Genomic DNA, 11820 nt, shown 5'->3' on the forward strand with positions numbered 1-11820 from the left:
GCATATAGCATGGGTAGAGAAAGTAAAAGATGGATTATGATCGTACCGATGTGGGTGTAACAACATAGAGTCTGAAACAAACTATCTCTATGCAATTTAGATATCCTTCTTAGTCTGATCGATCTGTTATGGCAGTCCGTTTGGTAATAGATCTATTTTGGAAGTCCATATAATTTTAGTGAGGGTCCATGTGCAGTTTACTCAGGGTCTCTATGGGAAAAGCAGTACATGTTTCTTGACATTGATGGTGAGAAAAAGTAGCAGATGCTATAAGTGTCTGATGGAGGCTGAAATAGTATGGCATGTGGGTGATCCCATACCTATTGTCTCTGATAGAATGTCATCCAAGTGCTGTTCTATTCATACTGATTGCTGATATAAGGGGTATGGGCCAGCTAATTGGGACAGTCATTGAGTCACTATCCATAATATTTCTTCGTTGTGGCCATGTCGTACAGTGTCTAGATGATAGATCCAAAATGTTTCGCGTTTTCTTCTGATGTTGGTAATTTCTTTATCTGGTATGGCGTGGATGCGCTCTAGAATCTGCCATCTCATATCTTTTTCAGTGTGACCATATTGTAATAATAGCGATACCATGGGGGCATTGGTTTTATTTGTTCTTACTGCACACTTATGTTCTGAGAATCTCGTCCCAAATTCTCTGGATGTTTCTCCTATGTACCCAATGTTACAAGGGCACATTATTAGGTATATTACATTTGATGTTTTGCAATTGGTCATTTCTTTCAGATTTCCTGTTTTTTGCCCATATGTCCATGTTTCTCCTGGGCAGTTGCCACATTTGTGATTTCCTTTGGGTAAAGGTTTCCCATCAATGGTAAGCTTTTTTCATTTTAGATATTTATACATTCATACAGTTTGTTTTGTCATATCAAAACATAATCAAAAATAAGAGACTTACAAAAGAGATATAAATTACATAAAGTGCAGCAAGATGCCCCTAATAATTTCTCATATACTACTATCATACATTCTCTCATACATACCTTACATACCTATGCATTCACTACTTTTTGTAAAAACACATATAAACACATAAACAGAACTTTACATAGGAATAACCCAAAAGTATCTCTGGTAGCCCGCTGTAGATGTAAAAGATAGGGGTCCCACCAGTTAGTCATTAGCCGATCTATACATTGTTCTCCAATCAGCAGAACATTGTCCAGGTCTTTAGAGAGTACGGCCTACGTACGTTTCGGTGATGGATAGTTGAATCACCTTCTTCAGGGCCAAAAAGCAAAAGAACTAACATATACTATAACAAATATATACCTTGCAGCTCACCTGCCACACGGAGCAACCGGGAAAACCTTGCCGCCGGACGCCACTTCGCACCTGGGGCCCTGACGCTGTGGTCTCGCCGCTCCACGCCATCGCAGCGGCTGGAGACTACAGCTCCCAGAGGGCAGTGCGACGACTTCCGGCTGGCCACTTCCTGACGCTGCGCGCCCGGAGGCGCTACTTAACCAGGGAGTCACCTCGGCAGAGCGGGGAGAAACCTTGCAGCTCACCTGCCACACGGAGCACCACGGAAAACCTTGCCGCCGGACGCCACTTCGCACCTGGGGCCCTGACGCTGTGGTCTCGCCGCTCCACGCCATCGCAGCGGCTGGAGACTACAGCTCCCAGAGGGCAGTGCGACGACTTCCGGCTGGCCACTTCCTGACGCTACGCGCCCGGAGGCGCTACTTAACCAGGGAGTCACCTCGGCAGAGCGGGGAGAAACCTTGCAGCTCACCTGCCACACGGAGCAACCGGGAAAACCTTGCCGCCGGACGCCACTTCGCACCTGGGGCCCTGACGCTGTGGTCTCGCCGCTCCACCCATCGCAGCGGCTGGAGACTACAGCTCCCAGAGGGCAGTGCAACGACTTCCGGCTGGCCACTTCCTGACGCTGCGCGCCCGGAGGCGCTACTTAACCAGGGAGTCACCTCGGCAGAGCGGGGAGAAACCTTGCAGCTCACCTGCCACACGGAGCAACCGGGAAAACCTTGCCGCCGGACGCCACTTCGCACCTGGGGCCCTGACGCTGTGGTCTCGCCGCTCCACGCCATCGCAGCGGCTGGAGACTAAAGCTCCCAGAGGGCAGTGCGACGACTTCCGGCTGGCCACTTCCTGACGCTGCGCGCCCGGAGGCGCTACTTAACCAGGGAGTCACCTCGGCAGAGCCGGGAGAAACCTTGCAGCTCACCTGCCACACGGAGCAACCGGGGAAACCTTGCCGCCGGACGCCACTTCGCACCTGGGGCCCTGACACTGTGGTCTCGCCGCTCCACGCCATCGCAGCGGCTGGAGACTGCAGCTCCCAGAGGGCAGTGCGATGACTTCCGGCTGGCCACTTCCTGACGCTGCGCGCCCGGAGGCGCTACTTAACCAGGGAGTCACCTCCGCGTCGCGGACGGCGCCGGGCGAAGCCCGGGCAAAGGGCGGGCCCTCTGAGGCCCTCAGAGGTCATCAGTGATCGGGCGGGCCACCCCCCTTACATTCCCCTCAAAGGTGAGCACTCTACTTGGATAACAAAATGGGCGATTGTACGGCTATCAGCAATAATATCGATGTATTAACCCAGGGTGTTGATACCTCTGTCTCCCTCATTACATCTTTTGAGACATTGATAGAAACTGCATTTAATGAGATCGTTGAGACTGAGAGAAGGTTTTCCATGGGTTCACTTACCACCAACCAATCGAGTGTAACAAGTAGTACTAATGGAAACACACACATAACTCCTGAAGTCATCGTGGTTAAACCATCACATCCTCCTGTTAATGTGCCCATTGTTCTGGATGACGAAAATACCGTCACTTATATATAGCACCAGACCCCGCCTCTTCAATACCAACTTCTGAAGTAATTATTGAGGTCACAGAGAATACAGGAGCTAAACGAAAAAGGGACGCAGTAAAGTTAACTTATAACAAAAGGAGGCAGCCCCTTAGAAGTGCTAACCAACCAACACCACAAAGTATGTGGAGTAGGGGAAAGAAACAGAAACTAACTCAACAGACAGTATCCGTACAGGATCAATCCCATCTTGGTGATGTCGTAGTAATAAATAATGGCTCTTCAATTTCAGTGTCTACTTCCACTCAGACTGAGCTCCCCAACACAAATAGTAACTACTCCAAATCAGAAGGGAATCTCATTGAGACCATTACGGATACAATTTTTAAGCAACTTGAAGGTCAAATGATCAAACAATTTAATAATATTTTTAAAAGACTCGACAGGCTGGAAAACGTAATCAAAAATAACGATGCCAAGAGAAAAGGCACAGCGTGTTTGGATAAATTAAGAGTTGAACGTCTATTAAAAGACTTGGAATCCACCACCCGTGGGCTCACCTGCGGTGATCAAACTACCAACAGGGCTAAGGAATCACAGGTTGCCACTAACATACCATCGACTAATACATCTGTAGTGACTAAAAGCGTAAGAGGAAGCAATTTGACTAACTCTTTGTCCAAATCCTCTCCGCAGTCTAATGCAGTTACCAGTGCCCCCGATTCCTCGGTTAAATCTTCCTCCCCTCCCAATGTTGTTACTAATGCCCCAATGAAAAGTCCTCAAAGTAACCCTGTAAGAGGCACTACAACACAGAAGGCCTCTACGAATTCCAGCCAGCGCTATAACAAGACTCCACATGAAGACACCAGGCCTATCAAACATCAAGGCCCCGCCATACATCTTCAACCCGAGGCGTGTCCTTACGTCTTATTTCTGGCTGGCATTCCACCTCTCAGGGAAGGGCAAGGAGAATCGTGGGTTCAATTGCATAACAAGTGTATTGACTGGCTAACGAAGCATAAGGGGGTGGGTTACGATATTTCCAAAGAGATCATATCCACACGTCGAGTAACTTGGGTCGGACCTCTTTTTAAAAACGTTAATGGGGACTGTATCGTAATTAACTTCAGGAACCCGGGCACTGCAAAATTTCTGTTGAATAAAAACTTTGTTCAACATGGTCCATCTACGGTGGTGACCCCTTTACCGTTAAATTATTTTTACCGGCTGCCACACAAAATGATGCAGCCCGACCTGTATTCCCATTGCACAACAGGTTCTCAGTATTCCAAGATTTGGGAACATTGGATTGACTGTCTCCCACCACCGAAGAACCTGTTTCTGTGTGCTCTGCCCTTGACCAGACAGTGGAAACATTACCTAAGGTGCCCATACAAATAGCCAAGACTTCTGCACCAAAAATATCATGTGAACAAGAGGGGCATACTACAGTAACACCCTCCCCAGGAATTGACCAGGGCTCCAGCAAGAAGCTAGATAAGAATCTGTCAATCCTTAGTTGGAATATCGCCGGCCTGAAGGCCAAGATGGAAATTAACTCCTGGAAGGACTGGGTCAATTGCCATGATATATTAATGTTTCAAGAAACCTGGTGTATCGATGACTTGCTGTTTGAGGGGTACAGCTGCTATAATAGGATTGTTTCTGCCCCCCCCTTTGGTCGCCCTAGTGGGGGACTATCTATCTGGGTCAAAATATCTGCTGATGTTAAAACCGACATACTCCAAACTGATTGCCCGAGCTTTATGGCACTATCATATACCCAAAGGACAAGGCTATGCTTGATCAATTTCTACAACAATGATTTTTTGTCCCAACCAAATCGTAATTTTATTCTTTTATTTGATTTTATCGACGGGATCATGGATGGACAGAAATATGGGAAATTTGACGGTATCTGTCTAGGAGGGGACTTTAATGCCCATATACACCCGAGACATTCCCCTTGTAGAAGGGGCACAGAACTGTCAAATCTCCTTGCAACTAGAGACCTTGTAAACTGTATGGAATATGTTGGTATAGGATCTAGTGCCGCCCCATTACCCACCTTTATTGGCCATGGGAGCGGAACCACAATTGATTACGTTTTTGTTTCACCTCCTGTCGCAAATGCCCTAACAAAGGCCGAAGTTGTATGTAAAGTTTATAGCGACCACTACCCGATTGTTATTCACCTATTTCTCCCGAGGGGTAAGCGCCCACGAAATGAAATAGGTGCAAGAAACCTTGAAGCTTCGACTGATAAACTGAGGGTAATTTGGAGGGGCGTGGATAACAGGGGAACACTGGCAAAAATTATCAAAAAACACCCTGTTCTTATTGAACATTGTCTTACTAGCGCTGGTCAAGGGGTTAATATCATTACATCATTTACTGAACTCTGCTCTGTAATAAAAGGTGAGATTTCCAGACCTGCTTCGAGTAAAGCTGAGGAAACACCTAGATGGTTTGATGCCTCCTGTTCAAAGGCAAATAGGAAGTTGAGAGCTGCCCTAAAAGCCGAACCCAGGGACATCTCCCAAGTAAGGTTACTCAGAGCAGAGTATAAATCTACCCTGCGAACTAGATCAAATGAATTGCTTAAAACACACTGGGGTTCCCTGGCACGCTCGGCCGAATTGAAAGACACCACTGGGTTTTGGAGGGAGGTAAAGAAGATAAGATCTATAGGTTCAAATTTAACGGCAATCAATTGTAACATCACTGGACCTATTTGGGATGAACATTTTGCTAAAATTTATGCCACACCCAGCAACCCTGCTCCAACCCTCCCCCTTTAAGCCCCCTTAATATTTCTGTGTCTGAGGTTGAGGATGCCATATCCGAAAGCGCTGGAAACAAGGCACCCGGCCCTGATGGGCTCTCAATTGATCAACTAAAGTGTGAGCCCGACTTTTGGGCTCCATTATTATGTAATGTTTTTAACAATTTAACAAACGAACACATTCCAGAAACATGGTCTTGCAGCACAATCGTCCCCATTTTCAAAAAGGGTGATAGGCTAGACCCCGGGTGTTACCGCCCCATTTCGTTAATCGATAACACTTTGAAAGTTTTGGGGCGGGTTATCTTTAAAAGAATTAGAACTTGGGCTGAAGAGAGTAAGATCCTACACCCAAGTCAGCTCGGTTTTCGTAGCAATGTCGGTACGGTGGAACAATGTTTGAACCTGAGTCTGATTATGGCAAAATATAATACTGCTAAGAAATCCCCCTTATATTTTGGGTTTATGGACTTAAGTTCTGCATTTGATTTTGTTAACCGTTCCCGCCTACGGTCCACCCTTCTTGATTATGGTTTGGATGATTACTTGGTCCACTTTTTAGCTTTTTTACATAGCGATTTAAGAGCACATGTGCGTATAAACCAATCTGGCGAAGTTTCTGACGACATTAGAATAGGTCGGGGGGTCAGACAGGGGTGCGTGCTGGCCCCCCTCCTTTTTATTTTGTATATCAATAATCTGAGCAGCTCACTGAACACACTTACAAAAGATGTACCCCATGTAAACGGAGTCCCCATACCTACCCTTCTTTATGCCGATGATGCGGTCCTGATGGGCCGCACCCCAAAAGCACTTCGCACTTTAATTTCAGGATTTGTTCTCTTTATGGCTGATTTAGGCCTGACCACTAATTTCAAAAAATCCTTAATCATGAGTTGTGGTTCTAAAAATTATAAAATCGCAGAGATTAAATCAGGGTTATTAATGTGGTGTTTCCCAAATAAAGTAGACAGGAAACCAAGAGAAGTTTATGAGTCCGGTTTAATTGCCTCATCCACAAACAGCTTCAGGTCGTAACTGACCTGGAATATCAAAACACATTCCAATTCTAAGAACAGTGGGGAATTCCTATTCTAAGTAGAGTCCTGGAGAAAAGGACTAGAATCTAATAGGAGAGAGATGTATGACAAAGCAGCACAATATAACACATCTCCCTTCTTTACAATAAATAATGACCTGAAGAATAAACTTAATAAGAAGAAAAAAGGAGTTAACAAATAAGAAGAACAATGAACATTGCTTACACATAATCTTTCATGTACATTGGAGCACTGCGTAACCTTTGACTCTTCACACGAGTATTGGGTGAAAAGTTGGCACAGGAGCAAGGAGGGTTGTTTATAGCAAAAAGATTAGAGTTGGTATCACAGTCAGGCTGGGTAATGTTTTTCGATTTGACAACCACAACTCTACTTTTGTTCCAAATTCTCCCATCTTGTGTTTTGATAGCATTACCAAACACTTTAATGACGGGCCTGATATTGGTGTACTTCGACCAAGACCTTCTCCCTACAGGTGCCTTTATCTTTACGAGATCACCAACCTTCACTTCATGAAATTTAACACATTTAACTTTGTCAAAATATGTTTTCCTACAAGTTTGTTTTTCTATTTCTCTCTCCCTCCAAGCACCAATACGATTGTCCACAAACCCCTTCTTCAGATTCATCCAACCTGGACACCACATAGTGTTCGGAACTCTACCCCTGAATAGCTCAAAAGGAGATTTTCCAGTAGTTGAGTGAGGGGAGCAACGATAAGCATCTATTCTTTCCCTTAATGCATCTTTCCAATTTAAGCCACTAGCTCTTGCGAGCTGAATGCATTCTTTCAATGTGCGGTTGACCCTCTCAACAGCACCATTTGTTTCTGGATGGTATAATGATGTTCGCTTGTGTAATATCCCACATTTTTTAAGATAATCTTCAAACAAGCTAGAACAGAACTGTGGACCGTTATCTGACAATATGCTATTTGGAAAACTCTCTCTCAAAAATATATCAGATAAAAATTTTATGACTGAACTTGACGTAATCTCACTAACTGCACGTACTTCTATCCACCGTGAATATAAATCAATTAAGACTATCAGATAAGGTGTGTCAGAAACTCCAGTGAGAGGCCCTAAAATATCAATGGCTAATTCATCCCAAGGGTGATTGGGTAATTCCCTACATACCATAGGCATTTGCCTGACTTTTAGAATCTTGTCACTTGCACAGCATTCAACGCAGTCTCTAACCATTCGTTCTATTTCTAAGTCCATTCCTGGCCACCAAAACTGGGTACGAATCATCTCTTTGGTTTTTACTATGCCCAAGTGTCCAGAATGTGCATGTAACAACAACTTTTTCCTTAAAGAGAAAGGAGGTATAAGCCTCAGACCACGAGTTAGCATGTCATCAGAAATTGACAGCTCCTGAGAAACTAAGGACCAAGGTTTATCTAGACGCTTATTATCTTTTAATAGAGACATTACCCTAACCAACTCCTCATCCTTTAACAATTCCTCTTTCCACTCATCCTTACCTACTACACCCTCTGTAACCTCGCAAACATTGAGATAGTCTTCTTCATCAACAAACTCATCTTCACAACCTGTATCATCACCTTTCACCAACCTAGAAAAACAATCAGCAGCCTTGTTTGACACACCAGGTAAATATTGTACTTCAAAGTCAAATTCTTGTAAGGATATTATCCACCTCCTAATCCGAGAAGAGATAGAATCCAATCCTTTTTTACAAAAAACTTCTTTCAATGGCTTATGATCAGATTTGACAATAAATTTAGTTCCCCAAACCAAATTTTTGAATTTTTTTAGAGCCCAATATATAGCTAATGATTCCTTTTCAATTACGGAATAGTTTAATTCCGGACCACGAAGACACCTGGATGCACATGCAATTAAGGAATCATGGTCATGTTTATTTTGCACCAAAACTGCTCCTAAACCTTTATCACTCGCATCGGTGATTATGAACGTAGGTAAACCAGGAACAAATGCTTGTAAGCATGGAGCTTTCTTTAATTCCTCTTTTATGCCCTCAAATTCCTTTTTGCACTCATCAGACCAGTCAAATGTGACACTTTTCCCAGTGAGTCTCCTCATATTCTTTGTCTTATCAGCAAAATGTATAATAAATTTTCCATAAAATTCTACCATCCCGAGAAAGGATAACAACTCATCTCTATTGACAGGCTCTGCCATATTATTGATGGAAGCAACTAAGTCAGATTTAGGAAAAACCCCTTCACTCTTAATACAGTGACCCAGGTAGTTGACTTCTTCCAAGCCAAATTTACATTTCTCCTTTTTGAGTGACAGGCCAGAGTCAGACAATCTTTTCAACACATCACACACACGTTCATTGTGTTCTTGCAAGTCTGACCCATATATTAGAAGATCATCTTGGTAACATTTTACCCCTTGAAGCCCTTTAAGTATGTGTGTCATGATTCTCTGAAATACAGAGGCAGCTGATATTAATCCAAAAGGCATTCTTTTGAACCTAAAAGTACCCATCGGTGCTATAAATGCAGTTAAGTCTTGACAAGAGGTATCCAACTCAACTTGGTGGTAGGCAGATGCCAGATCCAGGGTGGTAAAGTATCTCGCTCCCTCTAACGTGCCTAGGATCTCATCTATATTGGGTAACGGAAATCTGTCTACCACCACCTCCTTGTTTAATGCTCTTAGATCAATACACAAACGAATCTCCCCAGTTGGCTTCTTCGCTACTACAATAGGAGCCAACCATTCCGTAGCCTCTACAGGTTCTATTATGTTATTTGCAATTAGTTTCTCAATCTCTTCTTGAACCTTCATTTGCTCTGCAAGTGGAATCCTTCTAACCTTTGCTACTATTGGAATCGCATTCTTCTTTAGCTTGATACAATGCTTGTAGCCAATCAAACATCCTAACTTATCCTTAAACACAGAAGGAAACTTTTCTGCAAACATGTCGGACAAGTTTTCAACTTCAAGAATTCTCACCTGAGGTGTGGCATTCGGATCCAGTGTAACCCCAAGATCACGTTGATCTCTCCAACTAATTAGGGCATCACCAAAATTTGTTACATAAAATTTTCCTGGAATGATTCTGCATCCCAATTCCATAGTGGCCATAAAATAACCTAAAATCTTAATGGGTTTACTGCCATAACCTAAGGGTAAAATATCACTCTTGAACAACTTTACATTTTTCCCAAAAGTTTTGTGCAGTAACTCTTCATCAATCATGGTGATTTGAGAACATGAATCAAATTTAAATTCAATCATGGCATCATCCACTTTAACTAAATGCATGGGATGTTCTAATGCCCCACTACTAATTTCAAAAGTAACCGTTTTCACCTGTGGTTGTGTCCATTTCTTGTATGTATTATCCCTTTTATTACCTTTTGTCCTACAACATTTCGAAAAGTGACCTCTTCTCCCACAATCATTGCAAATAGATTTCAATGCGGGACAGTTTGGTGAATTAGCTAAATGACCGGTGTTGCCACATCTGAAACAAGAAAATTTGTTAGACATATTAAAACTCGGATTGAATCTATTCATCCCATTGTCATTTTTCCCACTGTCTACTTTTTCCTCTTTTTTAACTTGACAAACAACTTCTTCTACTTTGGATTCAGCTTTCTTTTCTGGTCCTACCATCTTCTCTTTTTCCCCTTTCAGTTCATCTACACATTTGGTCATGTGTTCTACTTGTTTTGCTATTACAAGCACTTCTTCTAAGGGAGGTTCATCCTTTAGCCATAGTTCCTTTCGAATGCTGTCATGAGCACACTTTAAAACAAACTGATCTCTTATTCTTTCCTCTAATGTTTGTCCAAATTTACACGAAGAAGCCAATTTTCTTAGTGTCGATACATAGTCTTCCACAGACTCATCCCTCTTTTGACCTCTTAGACCAAAATGGTATCTCTCCATTATTGTGCTCAACCTTGGGAGGTAATGACGATCTAATTGTTCTATGGCTATTTCGTATTCATTTAAGTTTCTCTGTTCTGCCGCTGTGAGTTCTGGCAAGTGTTCCAATACATCTTGTCCTTCTCCTCCTAAACAGTGTAACAGTAAAGAATGTTTCCTCTCTGCACTTAGGTTTGTGCCACAAACCCTCGCATAATTTGCGAATATCTTCTTCCATTTCTGCCATTTCACATTTGGTTTACCAGGGCTTATCAAAAAGAATGCAGGCTGGGTTACATTCTACATTTTCTTTCTCCCTTTTTTTTTTATATTATACACACTTTTCTCTTCTTATGTTTTACTGTGCTCTTATAGACTCTTTTTTATTATTTTCTTTAAAAGAATTGTCTTTGTAAAATATATTGTTGTGTGATAAAGTTCTGTTAATTTCTTTCCTCTTTGTCTCACTTTTTTTTAGACATTGCTAAAGAAATGGCCTTTGTTTCAGTAATAATTGAATCAGTATTATGAGATCATCCTTTTTGTTTGTTATCAGAAACAATGCCACGTTCCAATCTTGCCAAGAGAACGTTCTTTCTTCCTTCGTTCTTTTTAATTGGGAACGCGGTCAAGCAGCGTTCTTTCTTTTTTTCTGCATGCGCGTGTGCATCATTGGAGCGCAGCGAGGCTTGAAACGCACCGAGACTTCCTATTCACGTTGCGTGATGCGTCATTGAAACGCACAGAGCCTTCCTGTGACACGCGCTGTCAACCGGATCGCGCTAAGACACGCGAGCAGCGCAAGCACATCTAACGGCTTTACTCTTAAACAAAGCGCGCTATTTATTTTCTTTCTTTTAAGTCCCCCTTTTTATTTTAAATAACCTCCCGCCGTACTCCTCACCGCACCAAGGAGTTTTCTTTCTTCAGTTCGATTCGTCGCATCAGCCGCTGGGAAGACTACGCTTATTATCCTCGTCGCCCTTATTATCCTCGTCGCCAATATTAATGTGGTGTTTCCCAAATAAAGTAGACAGGAAACCAAGAGAAGTTTATGAGTCCGGTTTAATTGCCTCATCCACAAACAGCTTCAGGTCGTAACTGACCTGGAATATCAAAACACATTCCAATTCTAAGAACAGTGGGGAATTCCTGGAGAGTCCTGGAGAAAAGGACTAGAATCTAATAGGAGAGAGATGTATGACAAAGCAGCACAATATAACACAAACGTTTTAAAAAGCACTTGCACTTTCCCCTATCTGGGGCTGCTATTTTCAAATAC

This window comes from Lissotriton vulgaris, chromosome 1_2, assembly GCF_964263255.1.
Source record: "Lissotriton vulgaris chromosome 1_2, aLisVul1.2, whole genome shotgun sequence".
Lineage (NCBI taxonomy): Eukaryota > Metazoa > Chordata > Amphibia > Caudata > Salamandridae > Lissotriton > Lissotriton vulgaris.